Genomic DNA, 11,974 nt, shown 5'->3' with positions numbered 1-11,974 from the left:
ACATTTTTATTTCAATTTTGCAAAAATTGCAATTCATGTAAATGTTCTGTTCTGTTTATACTTTTTTTCATTTCGATTTTGGCTGGTCAGTATTATTAGAGCATGATATCTGGTATGGTACTGATAATGGTACTGGTATAGATAAATAATCTTTGGTTTTATGTAAAATTAAACAAAAATGTAAATTTAACTTGGACGCATCTATCATTATAGAATGATATATTATCAATAATTAAATTGCTTATAAAATTTAATTCTAAATAAATTTTGAATAATGTCATTAAATATATTTTTTTATTAATTGCATCTTGCATTGGATATGCTTGATAGAGTCTTAATTTGCATATTGGTTTATTGCTACTGTTCTGTCGTGCCTGCTGGTGCACAAGCAGGGCGACGATATGCAGGATTTATCCATCAGTATGTATTTCCCAAACAACAAAAATTGTGTGAGAGGCAGTACCTCTGGTGGAAGTTTCCGAGTGGCAGTACCGCTGGTAAAATAAATTGAGAGGCAGTACCTTTGGTGAAACTTTCAGGGCGGGAGAACCGCTACATAAATTATGTGAGATGCTGTACCTCTGATGAAACTTCCAGGGCGGGAGGGTAGTTATGTCAGAGGTAGTATATCTAGTGAAAAAAGAAAGTATAAATAGATTAAAAAGAGCGGGTTATATTATTAAAACCCATGATAGAAATTATTTTGCAAATACAATGAATTTTAAAGAGAAACTAATTTGCTTATTCACTATATCATCATTTCCTTTCAGATTTGTCAGTTCCTGTGTTGTTAAAAACAATTAATGTTTAGACAAATTTGTTTTAAGTTTTCAGTACTTGTGCTATTTTGATAAATTTTGATTATTTGAAATTTTTGATTACAGATTTTCCAGCTCTCATATCATTACTGACAATGTTTGATTGATATTTAGACATATTTCAGATTTCTTTTGCTGTTGTACTGCTGTTAAAAACAACAGATTTTTAGGCAATTTTTCTTTTTCATTTTTATTATTGATATCATTTGATTATTAGAAATATTTCATTTCAGATTTTCCAGTTCTCGTACTATAATTGATAATATTTGATTTTTAGGCATATATCATTTAATTTTTTTCAGTTCTTGTACTGTTATTAAAAACAATATATTTTTAGGCAAATTCCTATTCAGATTGTCCAGCGCATGTACTATTATTGATAGCATTTGATTATTAGGAATATTTCATTTCAGATTTTTCAGTTCCTGTACTATTATTGTTAAAATTTGTCTTACAGCCACACTTCTTTTCAGATTTTGATTTTTAGTTTCATATATTCCTGTTCCTTTATTAATGATAATTGATTTCTAAGGAAATATTTTTTATATTTTAGTTTTTGGTATATGATGCGAGGACGTCCCAACTTGCAGGATGGCCGTGCTAAAATATGAATTCAAGATACGGCCCTGTGCAGTAACCAAATACTAAGTCGGCATTAATGAGCGAGGCCACACACAGTATAAATTAAAAATCACCGTGGTCCGGAGATTCGGCTACTTTCGGTACTATTCGTATATTCGTCGGCGCAATCTACTCGCCGCAAGCCTAAATGATAAAAGTCGATGTTGCCAAATTTACAGTTAGACTATTTGCTTTAGGGATGTATTTAATTTTAGAAAAATAATATATTTAACAAGACTTTCCGACACTAACTTTTATATTTTGTTGCGAAAAAAAGAAACAATAATGGAGTAGATACGTCTTTTTAGTATTCAATACAATATATAGTCTTGCCCTTAGCAACTCTGCATGGTATTGCAAGCCAAGCGTTTTTCAACATAAATGGCGATGTACCGTATTGCTTTGATTAAACGTTGGGCATTTATTTTTTTTAACTATTAAAGCGTTTGATGTGGCATTTTTAAAGTTATATTGTGATGTTCCTTTTTACTTAAGAAGAAGGCCTTTTAGTTTAACATCTCACCGTTTTAACTGGATTAAAAATATGGAGAGTCAAAGGTAGGTTTAGTTGCAGTTGTTTCAAATAGGATAAATTAATTAAATGACTTAAATTTTGCAGTGAAAGTAAATTAATATGTCAGGTTTGTAATATGACATACTTAGCAGCAAGAGAAAGAAAGATTTCACCATATGCTTGCTACACAACTAAAGCCGATAACAAGAAGGATCATCTGCCTTCTCAGCGTCTCCAATTTAATGATTTTAGTATCCACACATACTGAATTTCGGCAGCATCTTTGTCGGATCCATAATATAGATGTTAAACAATCTAATCTATATTTTAGGAATTCGTAAGATTTTGAAAATTGGAAACCATAGGACGATAAAGAAAAAAATATTGATTAAAGAATTTCTTAGAAAATAAGAAGTCAAGAAGCTTATATACTACCACTGTATAAAAAGTTATCAGTAAGGTAATATTTTCCATTAAACTATTGATATGATTATAATCTTATGTATACATTTTAGGTAGGGTACGATAAATCAAGAAGGGTTACAGGAGAAAAATTAATTTGAGTCTGCGTATATAAGTTTTTTTTGTTAAGAATGTTATAAGACTCAATATTGAAGCAAACACAAGTATACAAGTATAATCCTGAAAAGGTAGCTATTTAGAAAAGGATTGTACTTGCTACAGCTTTTCAGATTTTAGATTTACTTTCAGTTGTTTCAAATAGGATACATTAATTAAATGACTTAAATTTTGCAGTGAAAATAAATTAATATGTCAAGTTTGTAATATGACATACTTAGCAGCAAGAGAAATAAAGATTTCACCATAAGCTTGCTGCACAACTAAAGCCGATAACAAGAAGGATCATCGACCTTCTCAGCGTCTCTTAAATCATCAGCGTCAATTTAATGATTTTAGTATACATACATACTGAATTTCGGCAACATCTTTGTCGGATCCATAATATAGATGTTAAATAATCTAATCTATATTTTAGGAATTCGTAAGATTTTGAAAATTGGAAACCATCGGACGATAAAGAAAAAAAATATTGATTAAAGAATTTCTTAGAAAACAAGAAGTCAAGAAGCTTATATACCACCACTGTATAAGAAGTTATCATTAAGGTAATATTTTCCATTAAACTATTGATATGATTATAATCTAAGAATACATTTTAGGTAGGGTACGATAAATCAAGAAGGGTTACAGTCAAAAAATTAATTTGAGTCTGTGTATATAAGTTTTTTTTGTTAAGAATGTTATAAGATTCAATATAGAAGCAAACACAAGTATACAAGTATAATCCTAAAAAGGTAGCTATTTAGAAAAGGATTGTACTTGCTACAGCTGTATGATTTGTTGATAAGGAAAAGTAATCTGCCAAAATCAAAGAAGAGAAAAGCAGGTATAAGCAGAAATAAAAGAAAATAGTTGAAAGGTTAAAAAATATTAACATCATTGAGTTTTTAGGTAATTGAGTCCTTGATTTCATTAATTATGGTGGTGTTTTTTAAGCGGTAAGCCCTTTTTCCATGAAATATATTAACCTTGCCTTTATTTTGAAATTTGGAAATTTTCTATTGCAACTTTTATTGTATTGTAATTAATTATTGTGAGAAGTATGAAGGAAGTTATTTTTACTTATATATTATACTTATAACGTTCATAAGTTCAATAACTCTTTATTTTAATAACATACAGATTATATTTTATTCCTCGAAAACTAGCACTATGCTGATATCAGAAGTTTGGTTATAGATAAGACACAGTCCTACTCATGACGTCCCAAACAATACTGAGAATATTGAAATATCTCTATATCAGGGGATGCGCGTGCCAGCGCAGTATAGTCATTCTACCGGACCACGATGATATTTAATGTATCCTGGCCAGCACTACGGAAACACGTTGCCATGTCTTACCTGTCGGACCAATAAACCAGTTTGAATAAAGGTCTTTTATTTAAACAAAATGTATATATATATATATATATATATATATATATATATATATATATATATATATATATATATATATATATATATATATATATATATATATATAATTTCTGATGCTCTAATATTTGACAAAAAAAATAGTTTCTGGATTTCTTTATTGTTTACTGGAGTCATTTGTCGTAATTAGAGGAATTGAATGTTTATCAATATTTTTATATTAAATTAGACCCAAATTTAACTGCCATTGCAGTATGTAGATTTATTAAATATACAAAAAGCAATTATCATCAAGAAAGCATGGTTTGGTGAAATTTTATTTTACTGTATATCTTTCAATTATACCTCATTTATTTTAATGTTATTTTTCCACAAAAACCATAAATTAATTTTACATTATTTTTTGTTATTGTTATACATTATATTAAATTAGATTAGTGATCTATTCTCATTAATACATAAATTGGTATTCAGATATAAGTATTGGCATATTTTAAATTTACGACAACCGACGGTATAGTAAAAATGTTTGCAGAAAAACAAACACTGTATATTTCAAAAAAATTAGTTCGTTATTTCTCTAAACAGACTTGTGCGCTGACATTTATATCAATAATTGGATATAGCCTTTCAATTTTACAAATATATATGCTTGTGAATTCAAATAATATATTTACATATATTCCTTCCACAGCGTTTGCAATTTCGGTAATGGCATTATTTTTAAATATATTTTAAGTGCATGAAATAGTAATTTAGCTTTTATACAGTACATTATTGAGAGTGTCTCTAAAGCGACTTGCTTTAGGCTCCGTTTTAATTAATTTCTATTAATTCAACGCCACCAGTTACAACAATAGAAAAAGTTACTGTTATGTATATATGCTTTGTCGACTTAAATTTATATTAAGTTGTTGCCTCTTGGTTCTTAAATTGACAGTTCCAGTACTGTTCTTTTATTTTCAGATAATTTCTTTTTAGCTTTTGGAAGCAAATATATCTAAAAAGATAATAATAAAATATTTAAAAAAATTGAACCGACCTCAAAAATAAATAAGGAACTTACTAAGAAGTAAAAAATAATCAAACTTAGATTTTCAACACAAAAAAAACATTTTAATACAAAATATGTACATAATAATCATTTGAATAACTAAATAAAAATACGCAAATACCCTATTTAACCTATCTACTACATATATTTTATATTCTACTATATACACACCATTTAACTGAATACCTACTACTTATTTGTCTATAATATTGTTTTAACTACTATCAACTTATATGTTTGAAGTCGGTATTGAGTCCAAACAATATAAAAATTATAATATAATTTTGTGTATATAACACAAGTTCACTAACAAAATAAATCTAATTCCGCATCATTTACTACTTGCTTTGATCGCCACTCGGTTTATTTCCTGATGTTGTCAGATCTGATGCTGCCTTCCTTATACCTATCCTATCCTTGATCTATCGACCTTTTGGTTCAGTTCCACTGAAGACAGGACTGTCCCTGGCCTGCAGTACCAGCAATTTAGACCTGGTATCCGATCTATCGGGTTATTACGCTCTTAGTCAGTTGCCAGAGCCTCATTTACAGAGTCAGTGCGTGATAAACTCTGCGGAGGATGCAGGTCAGGTTGACATTTGAGTCTAATTAAAATAACCTTTGCCGGTTTATAACCTCTTGTTTTGAAGAATTTTTCATACATTTGACAACTAAGCGATTTTAGAAGGCTGGTTCGATTACACGTTCGAACTTATTGTGTCTCTTTTTAATTAGAAAATAATGAGAACGAAAATATTGTCTCATTCTAAAACGAACTTACATATTTCGTCAGAAAATGGATTAAACATTTTGATGACGTATGTACAAAAACACTTTGGATAGACTAGAGTTTGTGGTGTATTGCTTCAATTACTAATTTATTTTTCAGTATTATAGAGAGATTCTTTTGTAAGTCATTATTATTCCTTATATGGACAATAACGCGTAGCAATTATATCATTAGCAATAATGTAATCTTAGTAAGAGTTGAGAAAAAGTTTCCACTTTTTATATTTCTTGAAAATTGAATGTTCAAATTATATATTCTAAGGTGTCCGTCAACATTTACTCTTAAGTGCTTTTTAAAATTTTGCTTTTTTTGTATCTTATTATTTGTTGATGTTGTTTGTTTTTTTCAGTATCAGTTGTCAGTGTTCAGTTTCGGCAGATCTGAACTCAATTCCAATGTCAAGTGACTAGTTGATTTAATACACCAAGTTCTGTTATTTATAATAACTCCAACTTCCTCTTGTGTTCAGGGTACTCTTTGTGAACACATACTACTTTCTAATATAACAAATATGGTGTGTCAAATAAAAGAGCCAATATACGTCAGCAAAATTTATGACGATAGCTCGCCGCAATGTTGCCGTATCAAAGTGAACTTTTGGTTTACAAGGTTTGCCGGTTTATAATTTTTAATTATTGTTACTCACGTTGGTTCAACAATAATTTTGAAGACATTTGGCAACAAGGAATATCAGTGTCAACACAAATCGAATCTTATAGATTGATTCGGTTCAACGCATGTTCCAACGCATCAGACTGAACTATAAAAACTTGATTACATTTTCAATACTGATACATGATTTAAATAAATTGTAAGTTTAACATATTACTTTGCCGCTTTATTTCGATAATTATTATCGATAATTTATATCGACAATTTTTGCAACAGCTAGGGAAAATATCAATATTGTATTAATCGATGTATCGTATGTAACATATTACTTTGCCGCTTTATTTAAGAGTTCATTTTGTTATAGATTACGTCCGTTTCTACATAATTTTCACTATGCAGGTACTTCTTCTTACATCTTAAATATATTATAAACATATAATTATATTTTAAATATATCGAAAAATAAATATATCGATAATTTTTGCAACAGCTAGGAAAAATATCAATATTGTATTAATTGATGTAGCGTTATGTCGTTATATCGATTTTTTTCTATCGTTAAACAGTAAACAGCTATATTTCTAAAAATAATAGAGGTAAAGCTTGGTTATTTAAACTTTTTACCCCTCGGCCGTTCTTTAACCGACTTCAAAAAAGGAAGGGGATCTATGTTCGACTGTACATTCTTTTATGTATGTTTACATTTTCGACGTGGTCTTGTTGGCACTAAATCAGGATCTGATGCTGGAATCCGGAGAAATCGAGGGAAACCCTCAAATTTCAAAGGACGTATCTATGTTTTTACATAGATAGCCCATATTGGCCGGCTGGTTTTAACCAATTTAAAGCATTTAAAAGAAGTAATAGATGTACATTTCAAAGATACTATTCAAATACATAAGTATTTAGCTATTTATGTATTTGCTTGGAAACAAGCTTACAATATCATATTTAAACATTAAAAACTTGATTACATTTCCAAAACCCTGATACATGATTTAAATAAATTGGAAGTTTGTTACTTCGCCGCTTTAGTTAAGAGTTGATTCTGTTTTAGATTACGTCGGTTTCTACAGGATTTTTATTATATAGAGAAAAATCATATGAATTAGCCTCAATTAAGTTTTCATTTTTGAAAATACCTCATACTAGAACACACAACAAGCAGATTTATCTTGAAGGGAAATTTGTTGATATATGTTTTATTATATTGCATATTAGCAGTATTATCGGAAATTTATTGTGGCATTTCGGAAGTATTTTTCAAGCACAAAAAATATATTCATTACTATTATTGTTATTTTTAGATGGACAAAAATATTCTATTCTACTTGCTTATAAGCATTTCACGATATACGACAAGGCCTTGTACGTTATTAATTTTTGCTGGTTACAAGTAGTCATGTGTATCTCCTTAATATATGTGCAGACGTTCTTTATTGGAATTCTAACTATTGTTGAAGGGGTAAATATAAATTGTGAATTAAATTTGGGGGATTTCTAAATATTTGCTATTTTATTTACATATTTGCATTTGTTAACACAACTTTATATGTAACTCAAGATTCGCATTTTTGGTTATCTTCGGATACCTTGAGAATTATTAGTTATATGCAGATTCTACTCAGTTTGGAGCTTGAGACATATATTCAGTTTTACTTTATTTTTCAATTCAAGTTAAACGTAAAGTAGGCAGTGCATGTTCAGTTAAGTATATGTATGATCAGTTAAAATAATTTAATTTTTCTATCAAATCTGTTTTGACTTCAATCTGTTAAGACTTGTCCTAGTGTTTCTCCAACATCTACAAACATCGAATATACTTCTACGACCCCCTCATCTCAATGGATGTGAAGTACTTCACACAAGCAACTCTCTTTAGTTTGATAACAAATACAAATTTAATGGTGCTACCCAAAATAATAGGGAACTCACGCGATCAACAATTATGTCGTCAAAATACTGAAAAATTTTATGTATCATAATATGTTATCGCATAACACGTCATAGTTTATAATATAAATAAAATAATGATATCAAATATCATTTATTACGAATTGACGATTACGAGAAAGTGAAAGTGCGATCGGAAAAAGAGGTCAGTACAGTAGAAAATAAATGCAAAATGCCATAAAATGTTAAGGGTCGAAAACTCAACATATGGACCATAAATGCAGCGTAGAATAATTTGAATCATAAAAATAACAGTATTATTTCAACCATACGTAAAAAATATGGAGAAGAATACTGCACAATAAACAGATAAAATGGAAGTATCGACATCACATATTGCAGTTTTGAATGTAGAGAACACAGCTAGAACCCAGAACGAACAGGCACTCTACTTGAAATTGCATTAACCAATATGCAAAAACAAATAAATGCCCTCCAAATACAACTAAATAAACAAAGCTCTGAGGGCAAGGACAAAACAACCAAAAATCACCAAGCCAAAAAAAGCAGTTCATTTGTTACATACGAAACAGATGAAGAAGAATTGCAGAAAGAAGTAGGCTGAATAACAGTAAAAAAAATAAAAGCAAATAATTTCCCAGGATCTTCACTACAGCAAATAAAAATAAAACAAAATAATGAACAAAATAAAGAAATTAGAATTACCAGGCCACCCCCAATTATCGTAAGTAATGTTACCGATTTTGACTTGCTTCAAAGCAACGGTGCTAACAATGGACAAATAAAACTCAACGCCGAATGTCGTACAACATTCACAAAAATAATAGATTGTTTAGAGTTGCTGAAACTGTAATGGCACTCTTATGAAGACAAACAAACCAGAGACATCAAAGTTATGGCAAGAGGGCTTCCATCAACAGCTAAAAGTCTCATCAACAAAATTCACAAGCAAGACCAGTTCGAGAAAATACATCAATATGTATTCTTCAATAATTTTAAAGATAATATCCGAAAGTTGTATTAGATAGAGCTAACATGAAGGTGATCTTGTTTTATTAATCGCTTCGTATGAGGACGCTTTCTTCTCGGTTAATCCAGCAATATATTGTTTTCAATTTTTGAGAGATTTTAGTCAGAGCACCCAATATATAGTTCAGTAGCAACACGCTAAAAATATTATCCAATTCGGTTCCTATTTAATAATATCAATACTTATCTTTCTAACATATTTTACTGGCAAAAGGGTTCCCTTGCCTATTATCTCGTCCCTGTTTTGTATATTTGACTGATTTTGAAACGAATTTGTTAACTACAATTGCTAAGAAATTTAATGTCGTGATGGCGTGAGTTCACTGCTAATTTTGATGGACTGTAATTCGTTTATGAGATTTCGCATTAAAGAGATTTTGGATGTCATTTTTACAATAAGAATCATAATTTTACTAGTTAGATATCTTGGCAGGAAACAGCTATATAAACAAATATAATTACCGTGTATAACATATGTGGAAATGCGCTGCTAAAAGTTACTGTTTGGTACGGATTTTGAGCCGACATCATCCTTGGTAATATTTCAAAACCGAATTTGGTGAGGTCATTGCCATCACCCGGTGAACACAATTAAATGATGATTACCGATTCTTTTAATTCTAGTCCAAGTTGTACGTTGACGACCTGTTAGCAGGACGGGTCTATATGCCACACTGTGGATGCCACGATAGAAAGTCTTCATCATAGGACTATTTAAAGTCAACATGACATTATCATTGAAAATGAAAGAAACAATCTCCCGGTACCAGCTCAAGTGTTTTCACAGAAGTTACAGTTTATATTCTAGGGTATGTATATAGAGGCTTTACTTAAATAGACGAAACCGAGGAAATGTTTTGCTTGTTCCAATTAAAACCTTTTTAGTTTTTTTTGGTCTTCTGAAACCACTTTTTAGATTGGTTTATTTTTTGGCGTATAAAGGCATTTAATTGGCTCTTTCCTACGATTATTTGTTTCAGTTTGTTTATGACACCATTTTTATGTGTCTTATTTATTTCCACTATTATGTGATTATAATCTGTGATTATAGTGCATCTTCATTCTAAAAAGTGTTTTGTATCCAGTGTATGTGCAGAAATAAAAAAACCAGATGTCGTTTTCCTTGGAAGAAACAACCCAAGTTAGCTAGATTAAGGATGTGTATGTGGGTTAACATTCTTTTTACCTAGTACCTATAAATTATTTATATAAAGCATATGTGTTCATTCTTCTTATCTCCATTTTGACATATATTATACAATTCAGCTGTTTTAACTATCTGTTCCACAATTTTCGCAATAACATTGTAAATATAATTTAACTTGCCTCAATACATTTTTGTGTTGAATAAGTAGTAAAATAAGTTAATATATATATATATATATATATATATATATATATATATATATATATATATATATATATATATATATATATATATTAAGTTAATCCTCTATATATTACTCTAGAGTTTATACTTGAATGACGTTCAAGGCAATTTTATAACAATATTAATAGAAAAGAATACATTAGGAGTCTCTTCATTTAGACATTGACCCTCCTTTTTGGAAAATACTATACATATTTTGACATCACAGGAACTAGTGTTATATATTAATAGAGTTACACAAGGGCTCGATGCAATTTTTTTAAATTTATTGTAAATTCCTCAAATTTAATTCACAATCGAGATATAGTGAAGAGAAAATATATAATGTTTTATATCTATGTTTTCTTTTAGTTATATATAGTAATTTGTAACTTAAACCGGAGAAAACAGTTTTATTTAACTGATGATTGTAATCTAGAAAGCACTAGATATGAATTATACCAAATAAGGGTGACCAAAGAATTGTTAGTAATCTATAATACTCATCTAGAGTTACTGGAGTAATAACTGTTATAATTACAAACCGAATTTAATAATATTTTGTTTACCTGATTTTAGGTATAAAAGGAAATATATCGACTCCACCGTTTTAAGATACAGTGCCGCCTTTGTTTATATGAGTGGATTCAGTTTTATATTTTTAATGGTGAATATTTCTAAAACATTTTACTTGGTAAGTAACTAAACGCAGATTTATGGTCTATTCCGTAACACAGTCAATGTACTTAATCAAAATGCGCAACAGCACATAGCCTTATTGCTGCCACAAATATGATTTTTGATTTACTTTGATTCTTAAATACTAATATAAATAAATAAATCTTAAAAAATACTAATATAAATAAAATAATGAAATAAATGTTATGTTATCAAATATAATTATTATCAATGTATTTTCCAAGAACTTATACTATACTTATACAGCCATCATAGTTGCTAGGTTAGGGTTGTTTTGTTATAATAACATTGAACTTCTTTACATACCACCTATAAGATAGAGTTCTGAGCGCGTTTTTTAATGTGGTCTATACCTTGGAGGCTAAATCTACATAATCTATATATATATATATATATATATATATATATATATATATATATATATATATATATATCTATATCTATCTATCTACTATAAATGTAAACGCAGAATGCTTAGCTTTCAGTCCCGCTTAATCCTGGAATTGTAACGTAACAGTGTGTTGTTAAGTGTAAATTTGAAGTCTCTTCATTATTATTATTGAAATAAAGTTTGTTTTTTGTTAAAGACATTCCGA

At 29.2% G+C, this 11,974-nt stretch overlaps 1 long non-coding RNA gene across 2 annotated transcripts; it reads left to right on the top strand.

Annotated features, from left to right (window-relative positions):
• Positions 1-2,713: 2,713 nt before the first annotated feature.
• On the top strand, positions 2,714-3,908 carry LOC143204783 (uncharacterized). 2 transcript variants are annotated; one of them, XR_013007676.1, is made up of 5 exons: positions 2,714-2,870; positions 2,951-3,080; positions 3,135-3,361; positions 3,427-3,473; positions 3,701-3,908. It is a non-coding gene; the product is annotated as an uncharacterized LOC143204783 (long non-coding RNA). The 2 variants fall into 2 exon arrangements; XR_013007677.1 differs by having other exon boundaries at positions 3,135-3,394.
• The last annotated feature ends 8,066 nt before the right edge of the window (positions 3,909-11,974 follow it).

This window comes from Rhynchophorus ferrugineus, unplaced genomic scaffold (genome assembly GCF_030347505.1).
Source record: "Rhynchophorus ferrugineus isolate W39M unplaced genomic scaffold, kcgeb_rfMv2 rfM11, whole genome shotgun sequence".
Classification (NCBI taxonomy): Eukaryota; Metazoa; Arthropoda; class Insecta; order Coleoptera; family Curculionidae; genus Rhynchophorus; species Rhynchophorus ferrugineus.
The sequence above is the reverse complement of the archived record's forward strand: the minus strand, read 5'-3'. Positions and strand labels throughout refer to the sequence as shown.